Source organism: Macrosteles quadrilineatus, unplaced genomic scaffold (genome assembly GCF_028750875.1).
Source record: "Macrosteles quadrilineatus isolate MER2022 unplaced genomic scaffold, UCM_ALF_1.0 Scaffold_1__1_contigs__length_201487025, whole genome shotgun sequence".
Classification (NCBI taxonomy): Eukaryota; Metazoa; Arthropoda; class Insecta; order Hemiptera; family Cicadellidae; genus Macrosteles; species Macrosteles quadrilineatus.
In genome coordinates this window covers 150,905,654-150,922,996 of record NW_026542594.1, presented here as the reverse complement: position 1 = coordinate 150,922,996, position 17,343 = coordinate 150,905,654, and positions in this window count along the sequence as shown.

Here is a 17,343-nt window from a genome sequence, read left to right as displayed (position 1 = left end):
GCCTTGTCTAACAGATACCCATCCAGATATACATTCACTTGGTAAGATGAATACAAATTGCCACTGCTATGCAACTTAGTGTTGTCATGGTGGGAAAATAAACTTGCCTAATGTCAGATCAAATTAATGCATACAAGAAATGTTTACTTCAGACACTAACAGATCGGGACATTTCAAAACATTTAGTAGAAACTATAATAATGCCTTGACTATGATAAGTTCAAGTAGTAAGTTTATCCCAAATCCTTATGTTTTTATCGTAAACTTTTGTATTACTCGCTCTACTTCAATTGAAAAAAAAACGTAAATGGATTGTTTACTATTGGTTGTTATGTTCCAGTTCCTCGGACAAACTTATAGGCCTAAGTTTTTTTGGTACTTACGTATTATACGGAGGCCACTTATTTTACAGCGCGCTGCGGCGGTTAGGTTAGGTTGGGTTATCATAAGTTTTTATGACTCATCTCGTATAGTTCGATTCATAACGAAACTAGGAAAGTTCTACAAACATATTTATGATAACCCAACGTAACCCAACCGCCGCAGCGCGCTGTAAAATAAGTGGCCTCCGTATAATACGTAAGTACCGTTTTTTTGACTGAATTCACCAACACAATCCAGACATTTCAAGTAAAAAATAAGAAGTTTCAAAAACTCATTTGCTATTGAATGTTTTAGTGGCGATATTAGACCTTACATAAGTGAAGAAATTAGTGTTTATGTATTAAACGATCGAGTAGTTACGGTCAAGATTATTTTTATGATTCAGAAGAGGCAAATAATATACGCTGTTCAAAAAGAGAAAATTAAAATTGCTATCCAAATATTATAGCTACAAGAACCAACCTATTTCGACAAATGTATCAGTACTTTCAAAACTTTGGGAAAGATATTAAGAGAAACTGGCTCTGAACAATGTGAGAATGTTCTGATGCGGGGCAGATACTGTGACTGACAGACAACACGTCAAATTACGCGTTAACCATCTTTCAATGGTGTTGCTGCTTTAGCCTATTCAAAGCAGATTATGGCTGTCCAGTTGGTAACCCAGAATTTGTGGGGAAAAAATGGAACAAATTAAATAGTTGATCTTACCACACTTTTCAGGTTACTCTACGGAGAAAATTTGTTTGATCAGGGGGATGTCTCAAATCAAAGAAATAAAATGACCCAACTTTAATTACTTAAAACTTAGAGAAGAAATAATGTAGGTGAACCTTGTCGACGCCAATAGAAATATTTAAAATTAGTTCCTTACAAGTTTTCAAGCAACTCTTAAATGTTACTTAAGTTACTCGAATTTAAGCATAAGGTTTTCCTAGGTGTTATGTTTCATACTATGCGGCTCATTTAGCCACATTGGTTCTCTAGTATTCTATTAAACTATGAGGTTATTTGATTTACACAAAAAAGTTTTTGATTGATTAAAGAATTTAAGTATTATTAGGGTACTTTCCTGTTAAGGGGAACATTCATTATTATCGATGATTTCTTTTCGATATATCGATATTTTAGTTTTCCTTTAGGATCCGTATTCCATCTGTTTTAATATCTTCAAACACATCTAAATTACAGACTGATAGACAAACGGATATAGCAAATATGTCTAAGTTATACTTGGTTCAATAACCGAGTTATTGAGTTATAGCTCGTATTAGAGAATTGTATTAAGAACTAATCTTGTTTATGCAAAAATAATAGCCTATATATTAGATGAAACTCTTCTAAACTAACCTAACATAACTAACCAAACTTGCTGTAGGCTAAGTTACCGTTTCAAAATTCCTTTTGATAACAGAAAAGGCAAATGGGGAATAGGCCATCAAACGGAATTTTGAAATGTTACAGCAAGTTTGGTTAGTTTAGAGCAGTTTCATTTAAATATATGTTTTTATTGTTTTGAGCCACGCCCCCTCGCACCGCCCCCAGACGAACAACTATTGGAAGCATGCCCCCCATAGTGACAGTGCGAGTGGCCGCCCCACATCCCTAACAAAAATGAAAGGCCGTGGGTGAATATCAAAAAACAAACAGTTGTCAACAAAGCCTATATATCTTTCAATGAATTCAACAAAATAACAATCAACAATCAAACAATGTAACCATCCAAAGAATTTCTCAAATCTCTTAAAAAGCTTAATCAAAAATTTTAATGAAAAGGAATTTAGCCTACCCTTCTGAACTTACAAGAACTGGTACCAGTAACAAAATTAGGCCTAACAATTAAATAATAAAAAATGGTAACTGTAAAAATTTGTATGGAATCTTACACTTTAAATAAATAAATAAATAACTTTCAAATTAATAAATAACAATTAGCTTAAAAATCAATAACAATAATAAATAATTTGGGGCCCCCTTTAGAAATTAAGTCTTTCAAAAAAGCTGATATTTTCAAAAGTAACTTGCGTTAGGTGGCACTTTTCACATCACACTAGTGGCGGTGTTCCATCTGGATGTCTGGATGGAGGGCGGCATAATGGTCCCCGGAGAAGCTGGGCCGTAGGCAGCCCAAGGAGGCAGAAGATGGCGTGTCCCTCCGGGCGACCCTCTCCGAGGACAGCGGCTGGTGAAACCTCACATCCGGGACCTCATCTGACGACTGGCAAAACACTTAACTACATGACTGGATCAAAACGTTGTACAGTTGAATGAAAACAACAAGAGAAACAACGGCATAAAAACGATTTACACAGATACAATTTTTTATGCAAACAATCACAAAGTCTGAGATGGTTGACAGTCGCACGCCTTCTGACTCTCAAACGTCAGGCGGACATTGACTCTGGGTTGCAGGTTTGCTGCCTGACCCAAACCGACCGAGTTCCGGCGCAAGGCCAGCACTCGCACTATACAAAAAACACTGAGGCGTGACATTGGTGGGACGCTTGGTGGACAAGTCACGGCTCAGTTTGTTGAATAATTAGTAGAGATAAATAAGACCATTGCAGAATAAAAATTGAGGCTCTGACCACAAGTCTCCAAAGCAAATTATTTTACTGCTGGACCTTTTGAAGGAAATAGTAGAGAAATTATAGTGTTTAAAAATATTTTCCTACAGTTACCTAACAATGAACATGTTCTCTCACTGATTTGAGAAAGCAAAGTGGCCAATTTGCTCATCAGTGAGACAATGTTAACATTGTCTCACTCTAATTACTTTGTCTCATTCCAGATTTGCAACGTGAAGGCACGAAATAGTGAGCGCGTAACATGCAGACAAGGGCATATGTGCACGCGAATTACGTTGGCAGCACTGGCTGTAAATCAGTTGGTCAGCTGTTGTACTGTTGTATCATTAAATGCCATATTAAAAGTTCAATTCTGTGTTAAAATATGTTACGTTTCATTACCAATTTATTTGTTTTAAGGTAACTGTAGGAAAAATATAATGTGCAACTCGAGTGCAAAGTGCAATTGCCTCACTCGATAAACCATTCCTCACTCGCCTATGGCTCGTGAGTAAGTATTTCTCTCGAGTGAGTCAATTGCTTTGCTTTGTGAACTTTGCTCACTAGTGCACAAATAACTATTAATTCATATTGGCAGCTTTTTGTTTACAATAAATGTTTGACTGCGTAAGATTTGTTTGAATTAGGCCTGGAAATATTGATGTCATCAAACAAGGAGATCGCCAGGAATCACGATTCTAAAACTCCTGACGGGTTTTATCGTTTATAATTATAATTTCACATTAATTGGTAATAATTGATTGGTAAAATAAATTACGAAAGTTTTTAAATTAATTGTATTAATTCTGGATTTATAAAACAGATACATCTTGATGTTTTTTATTTATTCAAATAATCATATGAAGGTCTGGGTTTACTTGTATTTAATGATATAATTTTCACCTGGAAACTTTAAAATAGCGTTTACCTAGAGAAGGCAGGGTGGCAGATGGCGAACTGTAGATACCAGCAGTATAATGAGATTGGCTGACTATTGACCCCCTCATGTAATACCCACGTGACACACACACACAAACACACGCACACCTCTTCACCTCCGTGGCTCCGGTGTAGGTTGAGAAAATCCGTTTAACGTCCTTTAGTCTTATTGTGCATGTAGCGCTGGCGTTTCATTACCTCACCTTAAGTTTAGTAACATCCAATCAAGTCTCTTGCATTTCTTTTGAAGGCTATTTTTTTAGAAAAAACATGCCATGCCGCAAGAGCCAAGGTGTCACTATTGTGGATAGATTTACTCCCACATCCCATATGTTTTAGGTATAATCTAGACATTTTAGGACAACTCTCCACCACTGTGACGTAGTGTTGCGCTGCCCGCGCTGCAGCATGGCCCATTTCCTAGTAGAGCCTTGATTCTGTCATAGAACCAATTGATTATTGTATTAGTTCCCAAGTAACTGTGTCAATGGTTGATTAGGCCTACTATACTGACTAACAAATTCATTTAAAAGGTTTTTTTTTGGGGGGGGGGGTTGCGACTTAAATCTCCCTAGAATTGGAAATTTAATCATGGATTATTTGCATTATTTAAATGCAGATATCGTGTTGTAACTGATCGATAATAGGAATACCATAACATAATCAGAGCCATAAAAGCGTTTATCAGAGCAATAATTTAATACTAGTGTACATGTTGCTCGAAATCGAGCAATTGCAAAGAAGTACAGGAGTTACATATAAACAAATGACAAATTGTGGATATGTTTATAGGCATGCACTATGGATGCGATACTCCCTTGTATGGATTAATGTCTTAACCTAATTAGGAGCGTAAATGCGTTTATCAGAGAATGTGACGTATATATGTCACAATATCGCACTTTAACAAGTATAGTCATTGGTTATCAGTACGGATACTCGTGTTCGTAAATAAAATTAATTGTTGTGACATTATTAGAACTTTTTTTCAGAGTGACAGGTGTAAGAATGCGGTAGTAGCAAGACTAGAAAGGGGGTATTTTGTTAGTGAGAGATATAATGCGTCCGATTAACAAGCTACACGGTTTAAAATCACTCAAGATGTTGTCCTCAATCTTATCCCTCACTGTTCAGTGTTCACACCCATTAACCAAAAGGTTATGGCTCAGATATGGAATCGTGCCACAAGAAGTTATACTCTGTAAGATGGAACCTGTCTGGTGCCCTCAATGCTTTTAAGGCCCAGGCCGTTCCCGAGTAGACGTAGGGTGAGAAGACAGGTTTCGTCATACAGACTATAGTGATGCATTTCCCAGATACAAGAATAATTTCAGTCTACATATAAATCTACTCAATACATTGTTCTCGAGCTTAATCTCTGTGCAAGTGCTCAGTGTGGTTCACAGCTTGAATCTGTTTGAATCTTACTTACTTACTTACTGCTTACTGCTGTTCTTCTCCTCCACAGTCATCAAGATTGGGGGAGGCGTCATCTTTTTCTTTATCTTTATCTTCTTAGTTGTATCTTGGTTTTTTATTGTCTTCTGTTAAAAGTATGGTCATCCAGGAATTCATTTAAACTGTAGTAGGGTCGTTCAAGGAGATAGTTTTTCAGTTGGTTAGCAAATTTTTTCGGGTCTGTAATAGCTTTTAGCCGATGTGGTAATAAATTGTAAAGTTTCATCCCTCTATATGTTGGGGTTTTTGCAGTTTTTTCTAATCTGTGTTGCGGTAGATTCAGATCGGTTTTTTTCCTGGTGTTGTAGTTATGAGTTTCTGATCGTTTAGTGGGATTCAGTTTCATTGTTTGGGTTATCACTTCAATCAAGTATAAGGATGTTAATGTGTGAATTTTGTTTTTTATAAAAAATGGTTTGCAATGTTCTTGATAGTGGGTATTATTTAGGGTTCTTATTGCTTCCTTTTGTAATATGAAAATTGATTGGAAAAGGTCTGTACTTGCTGCGCCCCAGGCAACAATTCCAAAGCGGAAGTGTGATTCTATGAGTGCATGGTAGGCAATTTTAGCTGTAGTAAAGTCGGTTAGGTTAGTTATCCTTCTCATAGCATAGATTGATGTAGATAGTTTTTGTTGCAGTGAATTGATATGGTGTTCCCATTTTAGGTTTTCGTCTATTTCTATTCCCAGAAGTTTGGTATGGTCTGATCTGTTTGGGTTTGAGTTACCTAGAGGGGCTTTGTTTGGGTTTGATTTGCAGGAAAATTCTATTGTAACAGTTTTGGCGTTATTGATTCTGAGGTCTATTGATTTGCAGAATTGCTCGATATGTTTTAAAATATTTTCTATTCCTCCGTTAGTTATGAGGTGATGATCTCGAGGGATTAGTACTGTTGTGTCATCGGCAAAAATAATACAGTCCATTCCTGTTGGTGGGTTTTCTGGAAAATTGTTCATATATATGATGAACAGGAGGGGGCCGAGGATGCTTCCTTGTGGAATTCCTTGGGTCATATCTTGAAGTCTAGATTTGGTTTTAAGTTCAATGTTGTTTTTTATGTAGCCTATTTCTACTTGTTGTTTTCTATTTGTGAGATAACTTTTGATCCATTTTTGAGCGTCCTGTTTTATGTTAAGTGCATTTAATTTACTTATAAGGGTTTTCCAGTTTAGACTGTCAAATGCTTTTTCTATATCCAGGTATATTCCTATAACATTGTTATTTTCTTCCCAGTTTTTTGTTATAAAGTCACAGAATTGAAATACTGCTGTAGTAATGGATTTTTGAGGTCTAAAACCATGTTGTTTTTCAGTTAGGAGGTTGTTTTCGTTTAGATGGTCCATTATCTGGTTAAAAATTATTTTCTCTATATATTTTGAGAGGGTGGGTAGTATTGAGATTGGCCTGTAGTTTGTTTTTAATTTTTTTCTCCTTTTTTATACTTTGGGTAAATTGTTGCTATTTTCATTTTATCAGGTACATGTGAATTTAGGATTGAACTGTTTATGATGTCTAGTAGGGGGTTTATTAGTTCTTCCTTGCAGTATTTTATAACAGAGTTTGGGACTTCATCAAAGCCGCAGACATTTTTTGAATCAAAAGTTTTAAATATATTGTTTAATTCGGTTTTGTTTATTGTATTGCATTTTGATAGAATTCCTAGTGAGGGTTCTTGAGGGGTTTGCATTTCTTCTTGTTCTTGCAATATTTCCCTGTTGTTGTGGGAGTTTTCAGCAGAGCCTCCGATTTTGATAAAATAGTCGTTAAAAAGTTCACTTATTTTTTCTGGGCACGAGATGATTTCATTTCCCTCCCTAAGCATAATATTTTCTCTGTTGTATGGGTTTTTATTTCTTTCTTTATTTATGATTCTCCAGATTTCTTTATTTTTGTTTTTTGATTCTTCAATTTTAGATGATATTTTTGACCTTTTCTTTAGTTTTATTTCGGAGTCATACTTCTTTTTTGTTTCTGTAAAAGTAGCTTTATCCTCAGGCCTATTTGTTGTTAAGTATTTTAGGTGTGAGTGTTTCATCTCCTGTCGTAGTTCATTTATATTGTCATCATAAATGAATTCGTTTACGCCATTATTGCCATTTTTTAAGGTTTTGTAGGTCTTTGGCATGTGTGTCTGCATAATTTCCACGATGGTTCTTAGGAATGTATTATATTTTTCCTCTGTGCATTTCTGTTGGTAAACTATTGACCAGTCCACGTTTGATAGTGCAGGTTTTACATCAGAGAGGGATTTAGTTGTTATCTGTCTTGAGTATTTTTTTATATTTGATGGTTTAGGATTGAAAAGGTTTATTTTGCAGAAAACTCCGAGATGGTCGGAAATAAAGTTTTGTGTGGTTTCGGATTTTATATTTGCAGGGTTTATATTTGTGTAGCAGCAGTCTATACTAGTTTTTGTAGTGTGTGTAATTCTGGTATGGGGCAGTTCTTCTATTCTTATGTCAAAAATATTTAGTAGAGCAGTAAGGTCTTTGATGTTGCTTTTGTCTTTGTCGATTATATTTAGGTTTGAATCGCCCATAATGATGATCTTCTTCCGGGGTTTTGAGTGAGTGTGTAGTAGGTTTTGCAGGTTTGAGAAAAAAGTTTGTAGGTCCCCATTGGGTGGTCTGTAGAGTCCCAAGATTAGAAGGTTTCTTCTCCTTTCCTTAATTTCTATTGCCGCCAGTTCAATATTCATTTCATCTGTATAGGCTTCCATGTTTACTTTTTCCACATTTAGTGGCATTGCTTCAATGGTGTAGATAGCCACCCCACCCCATCTATGAGATCTTCTTGAGAAGTGAGAAATTAAATTGTATCCTGGTATGTGGGTTATTTCAAGTTTTTCACTTTGTGTACCATGTTCGGTGATGATAAGTATATGAGGTTTTAAGTCGCTGATTTCTATAAGAAATTTATCTATTTTTCGTTGTAGGCCTCTTTGTATATTTAAATGAAAGATTTTTAGTCCTTGTTCTATTGTAGTTTTGGCTATCGGTTTTTTGGTAGCTTTTTGGGGTATAGGTGTGCTGGGTCTATTGCTTTGGTTAGGTCTATTGCTTTGGTTTAGTTTTTTTGAGGGTTTTGTTTGAAGTTTGGGGAGTTTTTTTGGTTGTTTGTCAGGTCCTGTGATGGGGTTCCATGCTGTGATGGTCTATTTTCTTGAAATTTTTCTGGAGTGTTTTGGGTAACTGGGCTTTGTATCTGCAGGGGGAGTTGAGATCGGTCGAAAGATGCATTAGGATCTGGGCATGTTGAAATTTCAGTTAGGCCTATATGTTTTGGGGTTTCGGGCAGTTTTTCCGGGTTTGTTACATTTTTTTCTAATTTTGTTATTTCTGCTTTAGTAAAATAGTACAGGGTTCCTTCGATGAAATTCACCAGATTCTGTGCTCCTCTTTGGTTCAGATGGAGTCCGTCTCTTCTGTAAGAGTCTGAGTTTAGTCGTTTGTTAGGGTTAGCATATCCAATATTTAGCTGTTCACACATAAATTTAAACGAGTCATTTACTTCTGAGATTGTACGGGAATAGTAGTCTTCTCTGTAGAGTATTCCATTCACTATCCAAGTGGTAGTTGGGGATCTTTTTACTTTCTCCCCCTATACCATAGTATATGGAGAAAGTATTGTTTTCGTCAAAATTTTCGAGTTTGAGTTTTGAGTGGATATATTCGTTTTGGGCCCCCCTGGACCCAAAAAAGTGGTTTTCGAAGTGATGTCTGTCTGTGTGTGTGTGTGTGTGGGTGTGTGTGTCTGTGTGTCTGGATGTGTACAGAGCTAGAGACTACACCTGCGGTCCGATTTCTATGAAAGTTGGTATGTAGGTTCTAATCCATGGTATCTCCAGGCGTTTTTTTAATTTTTTTGAAATTTTGATTTTTAATGGGGATTTTCCTATAAAAACCCATAAAAAACCGGAAAAATCGAATTTTCTCAAAAATGGCCCGAACGATTTTGATAAAAAGTTAGTATGTTGTATCCCTTTAAATTCTGAACAAACTGGTAAAAATCCCATTTCTCTAAAAATTACGGTTCAAAAGTTATGGTAAATTATGTTATTATTCCATAAAAACCCCATAAAAAACGAAAATTAGGATTTTAGAAAAAGAATCCGGTTTTTATTCAACAAAGTATGTTATGGTCCTTACAATTTTGATAGTTTTTACAATTTTTTAGAAATTTTGATTTTTAATGGGGATTTTCCCATAAATCCCCATAAAATAACGGAAAAATAGGATTTTCCCAAAAACGGCCGGAACGATTTTGATAAAAATTTAGTATGTTATGGTCCTTTATATTCTGAACAAAATGGTGCAAATCCCATTTCTTTAAAAATTACGGTTTAAAAGTTATTTTAAATTATGTTATTTTCCCATAAAAACCCCATAAAATAACGGAAAATCGGTTTTTCCAAAAATGGTTTGAACGATTTTGATAAAAATTTAGTATGTTATAGTCCTTTAAATTCTGAACAAAATTGTACAAATCCCATTTCCGTATATTTACTCTCACCGCTTACACATGATAAAGGTTGTTGACAAACTTATTGGAGAAAGTATGTGTCAGAATGCTGATACCGTTTATTTTATTTGCTTCAATGGTAAGCCACAAGGGCCGCATGATGTGGTTTGCGTTTTTTGCATCGGGTAGATTGTTTGTTCCTATGTGGATGTAGACAATTTCGGGGAGTGCATCTAGGCTGTTTAGGTATCTGCTCAGGTCTCTTATTTTACCGCCAGGCATTACATGGGATTGTAGTCCTTTCTGCCGGAGCAAGCCTGCAGCTTCCGATATTATCGAGTCTCCGACTAAGAGATTTTTTTGGCGTTTAGGCCTATTTGTTTCTGGGTGGTTAATATTGTTAGCCAATTTATCATCAGTTTTTGGGGTATTGTTGGGTTTAGATGTGTTTTCTAGGGGCCTTTGTGTATTTTTGCATATTTCCATGGTTGTTGGGTTTTCTAGGGAGGCAAGATTATTTAAATTTCCCTTTGTTAGGTCATGTACCAATTTTTCCAGTTTGTATATTACTTCCATCTTTACTACAATTTTTTCAGAGAGCCTATTATTTTCATCAGACTTTAGGTTGAGTTCATGTCTTAAAGAGTCAATTTCCTGAAGTAGAATATCTATTAAAGATTCATATTGTTTTAGTTTCTTTTCCTCATGAGTTTCATTGAATTCTGCATTTGTTAGTAATTGTGAGGTCTTATCTTCGGGTGGTTTTGCATTTTGAGTGTTCTCCAGATTGTGGATTTGACCAAGGGGTGTAGGCCTGTTTTTGTGGGTTTCTTTTGCTTTAGTGAGTTTTTTTTTGCATTCAGGGCAGAGCCATTCAATAGGTTTATTTGAGGGGGCGTTGTTTATTTTATTATAAAGGATTTTACTTATTTTACCGCACAGTCTGTGGTGCCATGATTCACATTTGTCACAAGTCACTGCCTCACATTCCTCAGATACATCCTCCTTACAAACAGGGCAGAGAGGCTGCAACTGAGGTGAGCTAGGCTGTGTGTTATTTCGGCTCGCTGGTGTGGAGCTATTGTCCTTAGGTCTAATCATTTCTTGTTTGTTGGAAGGTTTAGTAGTAGATCTATTATTTGTTTTAATACTTAGCCTAAGTTTAGGGGTTTTCATTGTTTCAAGTTTTGTTTACGTATAACTCAGTATGTTACTCTTTCCCCTTTGTGACTGTCCCTAGGCTACTTTTTGGTTTAAGCTTCCAAGCCTATTTGTTTCCTTTTTTTTATATATTTACAAGAGTGTTTACGATTTTTTTTTGTTTTGGGTAATCTGCAAACGGTCATGGTTTGCTTGGTTATTCAAAAAAGATAAGTATAACTATTAGCGAGATGTATTTAAACATCATTAAATGTGTTGCTCTTAATATTATATTCCTCCTTACGCACGCCTATGCTCAGTGTGGCTTTGACTGGAACTTTGTATTGCAATATGGACGAGGTATATATTTGATGTTTCGAGAGACAATATCAATTATTGAGACAAAACATCTCACATCACGAAAGGTGATGTTTTTAGTTTTATATCTCTTATCATACATCAATGAGCTACATCACAGCTTATTCAATATGATTTCCATAGTCTTTTTTTGTAGGGGGGGGGGATAAGGTAAACTGTTCTTGAGAGATGGAACCAATCAGCTAGTTACATATAACACTACTCACAGTATTACGCTTATAAGCGCGATATTATCGTACTGTAATCGTGATTCAGTTACAGTCTAACACTGTAGATATTTTCTTCAAATAGCAACAATATTAACATATAACAGTCAAAGCACTCATTCACTGTCAGGTTGGTTCATTCAACTATAAAGATCCATCTTAACGTCTGAAACTCTGTGTACGGTAATCAATAATCAGGTAAAAATAATATGAAGGGTAAGTAGAGATCATAACTAGAATTGCTTTCAAAGCAGGGAAAGTCAGTTGAGCGGAGCGATTAAGTTTCATTGATAAAGAAATAAATAAAAAAAAATTTCATAGATATAATACAAATTACAAATATTTCGTAAATTTAACTTGTCAGTGTCGCTCAGAACTATCAACATCTATAACAAGTTTCATTAAAGATGTGAAAATTACATACATATCCTTTGTATCGGTATTTTTCCTGTGTTTGCTTGCTAATGTCATCTGGTGAACCCAACCTTGAACCTTGAACCTAAACAAATCGAAATTTTCTCACTCTTGGCCAGATTTTTCAATTCAGGCATAAAAAATAATCCTGCATGCATCCATACGATTAGCGGATGTAGCTTTTTAAAGTCTTGCCTACTTTGAGTTTTGCACAAATGTGTTCACCGTACCTTACGTTGTACCAATTTCCTAAATGACATAATCAAAAGTTTACTTTAAGCAAAGAACAATATATGTATATCATATCACAATTTTTATTTTATATTTCTATCCTATTATAATACAAGGTTTGACAGTCTTAGTCTTAAATATTTTTGGTTGCTATGTTCATAATTTCTAGAACCATTGGGTATACAAGTTACTCAATGCTAGGACGTTGTACATGTATTTCTGTTGCAGAGAGGTAGAGCTCAGCACAGTCCAACATTACCGACCTCAACAACAGTTTTGTTCACCACGGCCTCGGAGTGAGTTCGCGAGTTGTCCGAGGAATAGCAGCACTTGTCAATGGTGCCTACATCGATAAAGAAGGGGACTCAGATTACAAAAAAATATCATTATTGATACCTTAAAACTTCCTCACGGATATGTATGAAGATTAAACCCTTATCCAGTACTGAAAGGATACAACACAGGTTATTGTTTTTAAAATTCGTGTGGATGTTGCGAGTCCCATGCCTCTCTTAAATTTAAGGTCTCTTAAAATGACACTCGCTTAGCTGTTGTCGAGAGGTGAAAGGTTGAAAGATACATAAGACTGCTAAAGTGTGACTCAACTTGTAATAAAACAAAATTAATTTAGAAAAACAAAGGTTACAAAGGGTGACAACACCAAATAAGGACTTTGAAAAAACAAAGAAGAGCAATAGCAAGAAAAAATATTACATCGTTAATGTACAAGAAACAAAATTAGAAAATTTAAAAGATTGAGTTAATAATAAATTATACGACTCGTTTGTTTTACATCTTTAAAAAAATTTTCATATATTTTTTTTACATACTGCTAATTGTTCCTGAAGCACACGCACTCCGAAACTCCGATCTTCTTACGTCTGTATTCATTGGCGATGATCTCCCTGATTTTTTCTTCGAGGTCCTCCAGCTCCAAGATTCCTCATCCCTCCTTCTTCTTCAATAGCCCTTCTCATTGGCTGATTACCGATAGGGTGTGTGGCTTATAGCTAAGGATAATGCACAACTTTAGAAGAGTGAAAAGAAAGGGATAAATATTACAAACCTCACCAACCTAACCAATAGAATAGTCGATTGGATAAAAAAACTCTTGCAATTTATTTTAAAATACACACTTCAATGGATAACTCAAATTTCACATTACAGGGATATTTGATACTATAGTTATTATACATGGTGTTAGTGAACTTTCTTGAACAACTTCATAGGATTGTTCCTTTAGGTTAATACAAGAAAATTTGTAGGTACACTCTAAACATGGGTCGCTGGAGCCTCGTTTTTCGGCTGGGGCCGTATGTATGTGTTTTTATAAATAACAATGATTGACTCGAGTTCGAATTGAGATACAAACTTTAAATTTGACAAATTTGTAAATCTTGGTTTGGTACACAAGCGTGCATAATGTCATTTCGTTGACTAAAGCTGTTTCAAAATGGCAGCCACCTAAAATATTTGAAGTTAAATTACATGAAAACCATTAGAGTTACAAAATAAACCCAAGAATAACGAAACGTAGGACATTTAATGCCAAATCAAATGACACCTATTTATTGGAGATCGAATAACAAACGGCTGAGTTATTTTATTTTTAAATAATTAACTATGATATGTTATTGCTAGGAAACCAATATTAAATACATTATAGCCATTATAGCCACTTGTTAACATTGTCTCACTCTAAATTACTTTGTCTCACTCACTCCAGATTTGCAACGTGAAGGCACGAAATAGTGAGCGCGTAACATGCAGACAAGGTCTTATGTGCGCGAAATACGTAGGCAGCACTGGTTGTAAATCAGCTGGTCAGCTGGTTGTACTGTTGTATCATTAAATGTAATATTAAAAGTTCCCTTATGTGTAAAAAATATGTCACGTTTCTTTACCAATTTATTTATTTTATGGTAACTGTAGGACAAATATAATGTGCAACTCGAGTGCAAAGTGCAATTGCCTCACTCAAAAAATCATTCCTCACTCGCCTACGGCTCGTGAGTAAGTATTTCTCTCGAGTGAGTCAATTGCTCCCTTTGCTCACTAGTTGCACAAATAACTACAGTCCAACCTCAGTATAACGAATCTGAAGGGACCGAACTGAATATTCGTTATATCAAGTATTTCGTTAAAACGAGGTTCGTTATATAGAGGTTATGTTTGCAGGAATTTCGCTAAGTCGAGGTTCAGAACCAGCGTCGGTCAATATAGGTCGGGATTAAACATCATTAAAACACAATTAAAGTAGCATAGGCTACAATACTTTACAGTACAGTGTTTACATTGTACAGCAGAACCTAAATTATCCGGCATAAAAAAGGGGAGGGATCTTGAATATTGCGCAATCATGACAATGGCATTGACCTTGGTACAGGTTAAAAACTGTAAGCTTAAAATCACAGCTTGATCTAACCCTCCTAAAACCTAGCCAAACACTGTATTGCGTAGTCATAAACCATGTAAAGAACAACACAAAACAGTAGAAAGTTTTGTAAGCTACTGCTCGTGATAGACCGGAAGGCTACTTACAGTACAGTACTGATTTATCACAACAGAGGAATGCCAATAATAATCATCAACTATAGGTGTTGCTAGTTGAAACAAATCGTATTGAAAACAATAAATTATTAGATAAGTCATTATAAAAGTGTATAATCATAGCCAACTTAAGGATAATAAAAACACTCGTAAAAGGAATGTTAAAATAACGATGTTGCTATTCTTTCTCTTTGGTTTTGTTTTTATATTCTTTCTTAGGTTTCTCTTTATACAAAAATTATACAATTCACCATAGCTATCCCATATCGCCCAATCACAGCTTACTAAACATTACGTCGTCATCAGTACTCAGTAAATGAAATCAGTTCTCAGTTGCAACATAGCGCGCGCAGCGACAGCAGACAAAGATGTAAAACGGAGCAGACGAATGTTAGCGCAAGCGATGACGTGACCTTTCCATTTTATTTGATAAAGAAACAGATTTTTCAAAAACAATAATGGGTTGGGGGATTTGTTATATCGAGGGAATGACGCAGACAATTCGTTATGCAGAGGTTAAATTCGCAATGTAGAGGTTCTGACAATGATTAATTCGCTATATTGAGGTGTCTTATTTTAGCCGAAATCACGAAAAATTCGTTAAATCAAGGTAGTTGTTATGGTTTGTTCGTTATGTAGAGGTAAAATATACATTGTGTCTTATGGAGAGTTCTAGGGGATTTGAGAAAATTCGTTATATCAAGGAATTCGTTGTATCGAGGTTCGTTAAATCAAGGTTAGACTGTATTACGTTAACAGGCTTTAAATTGTTATTATTTATTCTTTAAAATCATCTGATCCCCTATAAATTGTTACAACAAAGTAAGCCAGCTGGTTTGTCTCATAACACATAACTCAATGTTGTTGTAAGAGCAAATCAACTGTCTTACTTTAAATATTACTTCAGCGATTGTGTATTTTAGGTCTGGTTTGTGGCATTGTTTTTTAGTTCAACAAGACCTTGAATTTAATGTAAATATCAACCTATGCGTACGTTTAAGATTTTCAACGTACCCCTTATGGGCCGTCCCCCAAAGTTGAAATCCAATCACCATGTATACAACAAAGTAATGATAATGAGTAGTAGTAATGATATGCAAAATTTGGTTAAGGTTTCTCTTTTCGTTTTTAAGTTATAAAGCCGTCTTAAGACTTAATAGTCACCCTATATTGTATCAATGTAAAACTACTGTAGATAATCCCTTTAAAGTGAATTAGGGAGTAATTAATTTTAGCCCTGTAATTAATTTAAGGAACACTTTTTTCAAAATAAAATGCACCTTGAAAATTTAAATGTTATTTTTATACCAGTAAAAAGGTGGTAAAGGCAGAAAACAAATTAAAGTAGCTATGGCATTACATTGCACATTTCAATATGAAAAAAACTTGATATTTGTACATGATAAATATAGGCATGCTACGTGAAATTTATGAAACATCAAGTTAAGATCAAAATAACTTAAAGAGTTATGTGGAAACTATATTTATACTTCAGTAGTGACTGTGGAAGACAGGTGTGCTCATGAAACGATGACAGCTTAATTCACTACACTAATCTATCAGCGCAAACAATTTAACTCGGATAGTAATAGTAAACACCTATTTTAAAATCATTTGGTTAGGTTTCAAATCCTACAATCAAAATAATTAGTACATGGGGCAGGGGGGCTTATGACTGTACAAAAACAGTACCACAAAATTTTAGTACAAGTTTGAATAAAAGTTAAATATGATTTCTTACATGAACTATGCTAGTTTTAACATACTCGTTCGGTTACTTCATCCAAAGACCTGTATATTACTACAATCCAATTAAATGGATGGCAAATTTTAATTTGATTCACCATTGACCTTAATCAGATAACTTTGCTAGACAACATCCTTGTCGTCTTTCTTATCCAAGTTGAGATGTGTGTTTGTCAGTCAACATTTGCCAAACACTGGCGTCAACAAGGCGTCAGGATTGACACCTTCTGTTCCTCTCCGTCAACGTCTTCCACGTTAAACCTACACGACGATTCATGATAATTTCGAAAAAATGAATTGATAGTTACCCCCACCACAGCAAACATGCAGGCTTAGCGAATATTTGCCTGACTGGATTTTAACTTAATTCTATTTAAAAAAACATCAGGTTGCCTAGGTTTGCTGCTACAGGGAGGGAAATGAAGTATGTTTATTTCGTGAAAATTAATGACTTAGTATAAAAAAAATGTTCTTAGTTTATGTGTATGTAACAAATATATATATAGGAATTCAAAAAACGCAATAGTTTTTTTTCATAGGACGCTAGGCACGATCCAGAATTGTTTTTCACATTACTTCAGGCTAGACCTAGGGGTTGCGGCATTATCACATGGATAAAATCCATTGCTGATTTGGCGGGTTTTAAACCCGGGACCTCTGGAACCGAAGTCCCGTACTCTAGACCAATTCGCTCCCCCGAAAAAATAAGTAGTAGAAAAACGAAATTGTAAATCGGTCCCAGATTGAGGTTTTACAATGAGGTAATTGCCTAATCCCTATATGGGAGATTCGCTAAAACAACGTTAATCTTTATTCAAGTAAAAGATCGAAAACATAATGCAATAGCCACTAAAGTATACGGGAAAC